The following is a 12,000-nucleotide window of genomic DNA, read 5'->3' on the forward strand; positions in this document are numbered from 1 at the left end:
GAGTGGATAGATTGGGTGTGGAATTAGAAAGCTGGGATTATAATTAATATTACGAACCTAAGGTATTTTATAAGTTTAGTCAGAAATAAGTTATGCCCCTTTTGAATTTGTCAATAAATACAAAACCCATTACAATTTAAAGAGTTCAAAGTGATTAAGATTTTTTATGATTGATTATGTGTATTTTTAAACAATATACTTCCAATAATCATTGAAATAATTCTATTGAAAATTATGAATACATTTAAAAATTCTTGAATGCAATTTGTGGCTTAATACTTATATTTATTTGTATGCCTGTTATTAAACCTTCATCTCTGAACTCGCCTGAGCCCTCGAAAAAGAAACTAATTAACCATGCAGAGTTTCCCGAAACTCTTTCGTTTTGTTTCAGTTTCTTGGGTTTGGCTGTCACCTTCCGCGCAGCGAGTAACGCCAATTTGGCAGCTCATTTGCGAAAAATCCCCCAACACATTCGGGCTGATAAACATGCCAGGCAACTTTTAAATACAACAGAAACAGCAGGAGGCAGGAGGCAGGAGGCAGGAGCAAGAATCCTTTCGCTTTATTGCCACACACTCACCGAAACACTCATTTCCGCAGGAGACAAAGTTTTCTTTGGCGGCTTTAAAATAAAGTTTTTTATATTTTTAATTAGATGCACATGAGGTTTTACTTAGCCAAACTTTTGACATCCTGCCCGCACAAACGGGCGCACATACACGGTTATGGCATCTTTAATGCCCGGTCATATTCAACGAGCTTTTGCACTTTGCATGCGCCACTTCCGCCTCCTCCTTCGCTTTTCCAACACCCCAACCCACCCACTTTTCCACCCACCAGGCTGCAACTTCCGTGCCCGTTGCGCCAAAAACTTTCCCAGCTCGAAACAACAAAAGTGGTAACAACAAAAGCAGAGCTGGAATTTTTACAGACTTATACATCCTGACACATTCCATGCTTTCCCGGACTTTAGTTGCAGTTTTTCCTGCCCTGCATTTCTCGTTTTCTCTTCTCCTCTTCTATTTTTTTTTGTTGTTAATAATTTGGCATATCAAGAAAAGTTTGCACCCAAAAGGAAAACAATCTAAAGCTTAAATTACCAGAAATCGGCTTAGGGAAAGGTGCCCAGTTAGCGGAAAGCTGAGAACTTTTCTTTTAGCCACGTTGCAGGTAAATGTCAAAATTGATGCCACTCAAAATGCGCAAAACTTTTGGCCCGCTGCAAAAATGTAGTTGCTTTGGTTCCTCATCTGCGTTGTTTAGTTGCTAATTTTTCGTATTTCCCCGAAAAGTCCGAGCCAACGATATCAGACAAAGTTTCCCTACTTCCCTACTATTTAGTTGTTCGGTGGCGAAGCCTTGGCAACAAAATATCGCAACCCTTTGCACAATTAGCCCGGCCAAAACGGAACAGGCCAAGCTGTGGAAAGGCAAAGGAAAGCCAGAGAAAAGCAGGCACAGTTGGCAACTTGGCTTCGGGCCTGGGCTTAGCCTAATTATAAAAATGAGACGTCAGCGTCACATTTTCGTGGGCTGCCACTGAAGGCTGGCCAAAAAAAAAGAGAAAACGGGGCAAAGGGTTCGGGTTAGCAGCCGCATGGGGAAATTTTAAATTGAATCAACTTGAGTGCTCATAAATTTTTCTAGGGCTTGCGGTAAGGATTTTGCATTGCGTCACTTGCAGCCCTTTTTGCGGGGCGGGGGGTGGAAGTTCAGGTGGGATTGGGGCCCAGGATCCAGCTTCCAGGATACAGGACTCAGGACTCAAGACTCAGACGCAGACTGATACTGATGCTGACATTGCGGCAACTTTCGGTTGCAGATACTTTGCGGGGGACAACAAAACACCAGCAAAAACAAGGGTAAAATGTTGTATAAACGTATCTATAAAAGATTTATGTATTTAGAAAATATTATAAGGCTTTAGATATTTAATAATTTATTTGTATCGGTATGTAAAGAAAAAGCCTCAAATAGTATACTTTGTTTTTGAGATTCCTCTATTTAAAATAACACATAACTTATTTCACCCTCATGTACATATTTTCTACCACAATTTTCTTCCAGTGCAATTGTAGTTGCACTTGGATTGTGGCGTGAATATCCTTATAAAATATCCAGAGAGCTATGAAGTTCGAGCTTGCTAATTGCAAGTTTCGCCGGGTTATTTCCGAGAAACCCAATTAAGTTGTCTGTCAATCAGCAGCCGGTTTTATTCCTGCTGCCAGCTTTTCACGCAAATTAATTACTCTCTTCATTTTTAAACATTCGCCAAAGATTCGCAGTAGAATCCAGAATCCGGAGACTGAATCGCAGAGCTCTTGCAGCAATTTAAGGTAATCAAAAGGGGCGAAAAGGCAACAAGCCGAGCGGGGAAACAAAGCAAACGTTGACATCGCCCACAAACACACACACACATTCTATACACATACATAGAAGCCTCGCAGCGTGTCGCGGGGTAATTTAAATTTTAATTTTGATCTTAATCTCTTAATGCGAAATAAAATGCCGCACACTGGTGCCCCACGAGCCGCAGTCGAGCACGAACCGCATTCCGGGTCCGGGTATCTTTACGGGTGCGCGTCTCTGTGTTCCAGCTTTCTGCCAGCCTTCCTTCTCCAGCTTCGTCGCCACTTCCTCTACTTTCTCCCGACTCCGGTAGATATATATACGCAAGTACATTCTTATCTAGACAGTCACAGTTGGCTTCTAATTTACATTTGCTCGCTGGCCTGCTTTCTTTCCCTCGGAATTTGACTCCGCCTTTGTCGCCTTTTCTTTAAAAATTGTTATTTATGGCTTTCGGTCCGCAAATAACTTCATCAAATTAGAATCTACGGAGACAGTCGACTTAAAGAGAGAAGGGGAAAGGGCTTTCTTAGTCCTTTAAGTGAAAAAATCGAATACGACAATATTCTTACATCTTTTTAAAAACAAATAATGTTGTGCTAAGGTGTTTTTTAATGTCTAAGAATTTTAAAATCCAAACCAGGACTTCCGCATATCATAACTTTACCAGTTTTTGTTTGATTGTCTTAACGTTTTTAATGGATAAACGATCTGCATTTAAATTTTTCATTTCAAAGATGGTCGATTTGTAGACCGCTTTTCATGTCAGATTTAATAAACGTTTTTGTTAAAATTATCTTTATTCGTAAATTTTTAAAATATCAACAATTTGCTTATTGCTTTTATTTCCCTCACATCCCCTTACATCAGCCCATCAGAAACCCACTTAATTGTGTGAAAAATAAGCCCCGAGGCCGTAGACTTGATGCGACTATCTGTACTTTGAGGCGTACACAACCCCAACCAAATGTGGGTTCAAAACCATCACAATACCCCAACCAATCCCCCGAATCCTGGCTGCTGCTACATCTGCCATCCTGCAGATCCTGAGTTAAGCCTGACCACTTACCCGGCTGAAAATTAAACAGGAAACGTCATGCATTTTGCATTCGATTTTGTCCAGCATGGGTACATTTGCTATTCCCATTCCCACAACCATAATTGTATTAGATATCGCAGTTGCTTGGCAGAGCTCTACTCGAGTCTCGGCTATTATACAAATGGTCATAATTAATTCGTTCTGCTGGCTATCGAAAAAATGAGAGTCCCCCATATGGAGATACGCACATATGCGTGCATCTCCACCTGCTGAACGTGGGCATCGTACTAAATCCCGTGTCTAATCTGTGGCAATAATGCCGCATATAAAAAGATAAAGTTTCGCAGTGGACAATGTAGGTAAGGTGACCATAAACTTGCATGATTTGTTTTATGGCCAACCGAGGACGTTATTATTGCTAAAAGGCACGCCCACCGCTCCTGTATCTATGTATTTTTTTTCCACCCATTTCAGGTAGCGAGTCCTTTGGGTATTGAAGATATCTGAAAGAATGCCGCAATGGGGGAGTGTGTTCTTCGTTTTCGGTGGTCGGGGGAAGTCAATAAAGCATAATGTGCGCACGTTTTTAATTGGCGAACGCTGAAAGCTGGAGAAACAGGGACTGCAGCGTATCCTTCGTGCTGACCAGAAACCAATTAGCGCCATTTCCCACCAACAACTACCATCCACGTGTGCCAGTATTGGTGTGATTGCATGGGTGTGAGTGTGGGTGTGAGGGTGAGTGACTGGCAGGGTCTAATTACGCTTCAATTGCGCCACTTGCATTTAGATCGCTAAATTATGGAAATTTTTTGCAAGGCGCATTTCTTACTCTACGTGTGTCGGTGTCTGCGAGAAAAAGTGTGTGTGTGTATGCAGGCACTGAAAGAAAAATGGAGTCATTAAATCGGAAAAACTAATCGATCCGTTTTAAATTATTCGTTTGGGGGTGTTTTATCACTGAGAATAAATTTAACGACTATAAATTAAAACAATAAGGTCATATTTTCTACAGTTAGTGTTTCACAAATATGAAATCTGTGGCTTATTATCTATTAAATGTCTATCTTTCCTTGGTATAGTTCTTATCCGAATAAACTGAAAATTTTAAGAATCTATAATTTTAAAACGAGAATTCAAGCTATTTATTTACGTCTAACATCAATAAACATCTACATTCACAAAATTACACATAATTACACAAAATTTCCGACCACATATTTTTTCTCAGTTCATCTGCATGCGTGTTAGTGCTTGTGTATGGCGGCCAATTTTAATTTCAAATTGACAAAGCGCAATTAGGCAACCGTCTGTCCCAGACCTGCCCTTCTCCCTCCCCCTTCCCCTCCATCCCCTGACAAAATTCGAGTCCAATCCCCGGCTAAGGACTCCTGGCCCTAATGTATTTTATTGACGTTGCCGGGGTTATTGCATTGGGCATAAATTAATTTCACGACGCGTAAATTGAGCAGTTTTTGACACAGCACCCCCAACATTTTTTCCGTTCGCTCCCGCAAAGCCAATTATGTGGAGCTGTATTTCCTTCTATTTCTCTTCTGCTACTTGGTTTTTTTTTTTGTTTTTGGGCCATGTCCTGAGCCTGGTGACAATTTCGCCGCTGCTTACCTAAGATTTTCCCTGTCGTAATTGTGTGCCACACTGCAAACCATTAATTCTCGTTAGCGTCCGAAAAGCAGGAACAACAACCGAAAGCAATAACATCGAGGATGAAAGAGGAGGAGAAAGGGGGAGGAGGAGGGGGTTTGAGGGGTGGTCAGCAGCTTGTCAGCTTCTTGGCTTGGTTTTCATATTAATTTAGTTGATTTTTGTGTGAATTAATTAGGCAAAAGGTGAAAATGAAGATGAATGTTTTAATTAGGCCAGGCGGCAGGTGAATTCAACGTGGGTTGGTGAGTGCGGGTAAATGAAACGACGCGGATTTGAATGTCACACGATGGCAGAACCCATTCCCCCCAGAAGTCGGGCAACACTTTAAGGACCTTTAAAAGGACAATCCGCTATCGGGTGCCCGGCTTTTCCCTTTGCGACGGCAGGGGACAACGCCAGTGGAAAATCCCCGGCAAAGGCTTAAGCAATGTCTGACAAAACACCTGAGACATTCAATTATATCGCCACGCGCGGCCCCAGAGCTGTAAAAAGGAGCAGCAGCAGCAGCAGGAGGAGGTGAAGCCAATCTGGAACTGAAGCTGGAAAAAGGACAAGGAGGCACAGGCTGCGGCTGAAGGCGGAATGGAACTGGAGCCGAAGGAACAACCAGAGACAACGAGTCCGCGCTTTGTTGGCTTATGGAATTGTCAACCAACTGCGCTAGCAAGCGCAGAAAATGTTAAAAATATACATTTTTTATATAAATGATGTTCCAAAGAACAAAACTAGGAGTTTCCTTGGTCTGTTCTCTAAAAGTAAATCCAATCATCCGGTTGAAACTTTAAAATGTTTATACATTTAAAAGAATGTTACAATTTCTGCTTTACTTACATGGTGTCTAAATACAAAATATTTTATTTCCTGTTTAATTTTTTTCAATTATCTTGCATCTTAGTATTTTACGAAATTTTCCTGGTATTCAATTTTCAATTTATGAATAACAATTTGCTATATTTTTAAGAGAACTTACCATTCGGTTGGGATTTTTTTGCTCGGGCGAAAACACTAAGCTCGGTTAGAGCCGTTTGGGAAAGAAAACAATAATAATTTGCTTGGTGGTTTGCAAAAATTGTTAACTGCAGCAACAATGGCAGGCGCTTGAGTCGGGGATTTCAGTTTAATAAGCGCCAGACGAACCAGCTGCGTCTTCAGTTTTCAGCCTTTTTTACCCCGACTGGTGACTGTCGGAGGGGAAATTTTGATGAAGGGTGCGGGGGGATGTTCAGAGGGTGCCAGAGGTTGTCATAATATTTAGCATACTTCGCCAGCGGAATGTCGATGAACTGGCAATGGAATTGAAATCAGAGATTCGTTTAGAATCGTGCGAGAATGCTGAGGAATCCAGTCACCAATCCAAAAAATGTGAGCAATGATAAATTCGAAGGAAACCAGAAGTGGAACACGCTTTATGCCCTTTTAATCTGTTGTTAAGTTATGTTTTCCGGACGGGATACATTTCAACAACTCCCATAAAGTTGCTCAATGGCTTGTCAATGTCGGGCGTAAAGTTTTTCCTTTTTTGTGGTGGACTGGGGACACATTAATAGAGCATCTGGGTGTAACTGAGCCAAGTTTATGTTGGGCAGCTTAAAGTCCTGGACCAAACCCCACACAAATCTCCCCACCCAAGGGTCCGCAGAGCGGGAAAGTGTCCCCAAAAAGCTCATTCATACAACATTTAAACAGCAAACTCCCACACACAAAACTCGAGGCACGTCAACCTTTGGCAGTCAGCGTAATCGCTTTCAACCACTTCAACGGCCATTTTGGGTTACGTTACGCTCCCCAGTGTGTGTATGTGTGTGAATGGGATCCCTGAACCCACACACACACACACACACACATACAGGAGGATACAAGGACAAACAAGCAGACATACCTTTATCGCTTCAAAGCACAGAAGCCGTGCTGAAGAGTGGAAGATTTATGGCGGATGTTGGAATTTAATGAAATTGCAAAACGAAAATGTAACAAACTCGACTCGGGAGTGAAAGGGATGCCGCTCACACACGCACAAAATGGCGGCAAAGGACAAACAACAGCTGCTGCTAGGATACCCCACACACACCTTACACACTGAAGTTAAAAACTACTCTACTACTCTACTACTTTAAAAAAAATGGAAGAAAATAAAAAATAACTATGTTTAAAATCTTATAACAATAATGTATAAACCTCTTTAAAGAAAATTATAGGATGTTTTAAAGAATACTCATTATAAAACCCAATAAGGGATTCTTAAATTCTGTAATAAGAAATTTAATTTTATATTTTTATAGATTTTGAATGACATTAGTAATACTATTTATATTTGCTTTTTAGTACACAACACCGAACTTTCACCCATAATCTTCTTTATGTAGACAAAGAATATTTGTGTGACTATATTTATTTCTCAGTGTAATACTTTCCCCTTTACCGCTTCTCCAAACACTTGTTTTTGCCTTCAGCCATCAACCCCTTTCGCTTGGTTTCGCTTCAGTTTTTTGTTTAGATAGCTGCTGTGACATTCGCCAGCTCGTTTTTCTAATTTGAATAGCCAACGCTTTTGGGGCTGAGTCAGCTTTAAGTTCGTTCTGCAGGCCCCTGCCACGCCCAAAAACCCCTTTGCCGCCCCCTTAACCCTTCGCACACACGCAGTGCATTAACACGCACTTGAAAAGTGCAATCTGGCCGCAATTGGAATGAATACCCGGCCGCGAAATGGCGGCGGGTGATAAAACACGTTTTAATATCAGCGGCCGACCTGCACGAAGCCATTGACAATGGACCTCGGCCAGGATCAGGACTACAGCCCCCCGCATTTACCGCTTGGCCCCGCATGTCCTTCGCCGTTCGCCATTCGCCGGCAAATGTTGCACATAACGGTTTACAAACTTTCGGTTAACTGGGTTCGCAGGCACAAGGACGCACCGCTGCAGGCGCTGTTAAAATTCAATGAATTGAAATTGTAAAGCGCGTCGCGACGCCACAGGATATAGCCCACACACACGCACACACACACAGATAAACAAACAAATCAACAGACATATATATGCAGATGGAGAACTTCGAATGCCAATGCACTGAGCTTTAGAAGTTATAATTAAAATTTCATTTTATTTACTATAATCCTCAAAAATATAATTAATTGAATCGATTGTCAAACACTTACCCACAAATAAAGTAAATATAAATATAAATAGTTTAAGCCACAAATAAATATTTATTGGTAAAACCAAGACGCAAATGAATTATTATAAAGTTACATATCAAGGAAAATAACTTCTGTTTTATTATGCTAAAGGCTTAACTACTGAATGGTAAATATTGCTCCTGTTTTGAATAGTGTTTTATTAAATCACTCCCAATTATTTTCGAGTGCATTCGTGTGCAGTTCAAAGCCACGGCCATGACTGACTCAGTGTCTGCGTCTGGCCGCGTGTCTGCATCTGTGTTTGTGTCTGCAACACCGGTAATTACCGCCACGTGACAATGAAAATTACCAGCAAACACCGCAGGCAGCCGAAGGACCGGGCCCAGCATCCAGATCCTTAAAGCCATCGCCGCTCTGGCGGCGTAAATATTTAAGCGAGTAGAGCATCAGGAGCATCAGGACCAGGCCCACATTGGGTGTCAAAAGCCATTGCTTTGGAAGATCTACGACCTGCGCCTAAATGACTCGACTTGGCCAAGTCGAGGACACTTTATGTAAGTCACAGTCACGGGGCAAAGACGATGGAAGAGGGACTAAAAGGGGGTTTTAAGGGGGCAAAAGCGATGGAAGATGGCAGCGTGTCCAGTGGCAGTCGAGAAAAGCGAGAATTTAGCTGCAATTTGTGAGGCAGGGATGCAAAGTCATAGCTTTGGAAGAAAAATTTATCAGGATTCTCAAATCTTCTCTGCTTAAAATCTTCCATTTAAAAATTCTGGAAATTGTTTAGGTTCGGTATAATATCTTTCCTTAAAATATAAAACAAAAATAAGTAAACTGAAAAAAAGCACAGAAGTTTAATATTAATTTATTGATCTAAATGTTTTTTAATATTTCTATAGCTTAAGTTCTGTATCCCTGGTCTGCATCAGTTGATGCAGTTGGTCACCGGCCACGCCCCTTGGCCCCTGGAAAGTTGGACCATCAGTTGAGCTCGTAAATAAATCAATGAGCAGTTTGGTATTATATCCTGCGCCTCGGAGTCACTGCCAGCGCCAAAGAGGAGGAGATTGCCTTTTTTTCTGGGGCATAAATTTGTGCGACTTGGCCAGGACTCGTACTCGTACTCGTACTCGGACTCGGACTCAGAACTCAGAGCTAGGAACTTGGAGCTCGGAAAGCTGGGCCGAAAGTCGGGGCCAGGACCAAGGCTCGTCACTGCTGACGTATGTTTAGCTTGAGTGGATTTTATTGTGACAGCGCCAGGATTTACTAGAGACAGCAACTGGAACTGGCAGTCAGTAATGAGAAACACAGGACACCAGCCCCTCGAAGGTCCTCCCTTCACTGTTTGGTCATTGGATTTTGTTTAGTTTATGCACTTGCCCGTAATTAATTTGCGCAATTTTCGCAGCTTAGGCGAATTTATTGAGTGCATTCAGACATTGCGCATACGACAGGGGGTACCTTGAAAAAAGGTAATCTAATTAAAGGGAAAGTAAAGGTTTATAATATTTGTTTAGGAAATTGAATTAGAAATAAGTTAAGCCTCAAATAAGTTAAAAATTTAATTTATTAAAACTTTAGTTTTACTAAAGTAAACATGATTTTTCTTATATTAAGTTTTTCGGATCTAAGTCAAACCAAATCAATCTTAAAACAAGTTGAAGAAAACTAAATTTATTGAGTGCACTACAGTGACAAAGATCCCTGAGGGAAACGTGGAAATCAATGCTAAAATATGCAAATTTTTATTTCCGCGACAATTTCAATTTAACGACAACCAAGACGACGACAACGAACCATTTTCTATTAACATTGGCTTGCCTTTCTTTGTCTCTCTTCGGTGTTTTTTGTTTTTGTCTCTGCATGGGGGAAAATGACTCTCCGCAGAGCCGTTAACACCACAGCCCCCATCATGCAGCGGAAAATGCGCCCCCAAGGGTTGGCGCTGGTGGGCGGGAAAATGGTTTTCCGAAAAATAGAAATCTGTAAGCTGTAAGTAAACTTTTTCGGCTGGAGCGGAGCCACGCATTGAGCCATTCAAGGGATCATTATGCGTGTGCCCGCGTTATGGGGCCTCAAAGTGTCGTTGGTGGGTTTACAGTGGGTCTACCGTGGGTTCTCTGTGGGCGGGGATTGGACCAGGGGGTCAGGTTGACGAAGGTTTGTCGGAGGTGAGGCTCAGGGGGATTCGGGCCCACATTCGAATTTGTATTTGCATGGGGTTTAAGGGGGTTAGTGGACAAGCGAACTGTAAATGCGGCCAAAGCCAAGGATAACTTTAATAATTTTGTGATTTGATAATATTAAATTTAGGATAAGGATAAGCATAGCTTCATAATGATTAAAAAAAATTAGGCATTTAGAAATTATTCCTCCTTTCTCCTTTTAAATTGTTTAATGATTTTTTTTTAATTTTATATTTTCCTTTAAGATTTTCGTATACCTTTTTCTAATCCGACAGTTACATACTATTGTAAAGACCAAATATATTTCGTATGTGAAATATTTTCTCGATACAAACCATTTACTCAACCGATTTAAAAGCTCACACAAATTGTCAACGACCAAGAGCGTGTTTCCCAGTCGAATTGTCGGATTAATTGCCACTACTAAATATAGAAAGCATTAGTACAATTGAATTATTTATTATTTATTGACAGTTGCCTTGAGATACAACTAGTTGTGAGCTTAAGCTGCTCGGCGTATGCACGAGCCAGTAAAAGTCCCTCTTGCTCTAGAACTAAACTACACTTCCATTCTGGAGCACACAACTCCATCCCCGAGACCGAGCTGTAAGATTTATAGCAGCGGACTAGAGGGAAAACTCATGGGAAAATAACTTTAGCGGAAAAGTGCCGACAAAATACAAGAAAATGCTTAACCAACAGAACGCGGAAAGCAGAAGGCCTTCAGCCAGCAGGCCAGGGACCAAGGACCAAGGACCAAGAACCGGGGAGCAGGACCCACTTACAAGGATGCGAGTGCCGCTGAGCCACCCAAGTGGCTCCCTTCGGATTCGACGCCTTCCAGCCAGAAACTTCATGAATTTAATTACCGAATTTTTTCGCTGTAATTACGAAATTCTTTTGGCCGAAAGCGGAATTTTCATTTCATTTTCATTAAAATATTTCTGCTTGTAAGTGTTTACAAAATATGTGTGTGCTAGGCTGCTCCTACTCCCGATTTTCCCTCTATCTTTCAAGAAAGAACACACATTTAGTACAAAGAGTTATGGATGGAAAAAGGAAACTACGTATTTAGCGAAATGACTGCATATGATTTTATCGGAATTTATGAGATGCAAATCTCGTTTAATATGCATTTCCATTTTTTAAATTCCTTTACTGATATTAAATTAAATAATATATTTACTGGAGTACAATTTCCCATATTAAAAAATCGGACTACTTACACTTGTGTATCCCAAAGTAATTTAAATCGGGTGAAATTATCTACGGAAGACTGCGGCCGACGGATTCGGCTCTATTTATGGCCCACACTCGGTGGCAATGCAATTATTCAGTTATTGACCCACAAAGCCGCAAAGTGTCGGCACAGGTTTGGAATCAGGAGCAGTGGTTCCTGCAATTGCATTGTCTTCACCTGTGCATTATTAACCCGACCACGATAAGCTCATAATGAGGCCGAGCTAATTTCTTACGGCTGAGCCGACTTTGGCCAACCTGTCCTCAAATGTGCGGCCGAAAATGCTCCTTTGAGTGTTTATCTCGGCAGGAAGCCAGGTGCATTCTACACTTTGTAGTGTAGATTAATTAAATGTGCTTCATTTGGCCTGATTTAC

This window comes from Drosophila ficusphila, unplaced genomic scaffold (genome assembly GCF_018152265.1).
Source record: "Drosophila ficusphila isolate 14025-0441.05 unplaced genomic scaffold, ASM1815226v1 contig_791, whole genome shotgun sequence".
Taxonomy (NCBI): Eukaryota; Metazoa; Arthropoda; class Insecta; order Diptera; family Drosophilidae; genus Drosophila; species Drosophila ficusphila.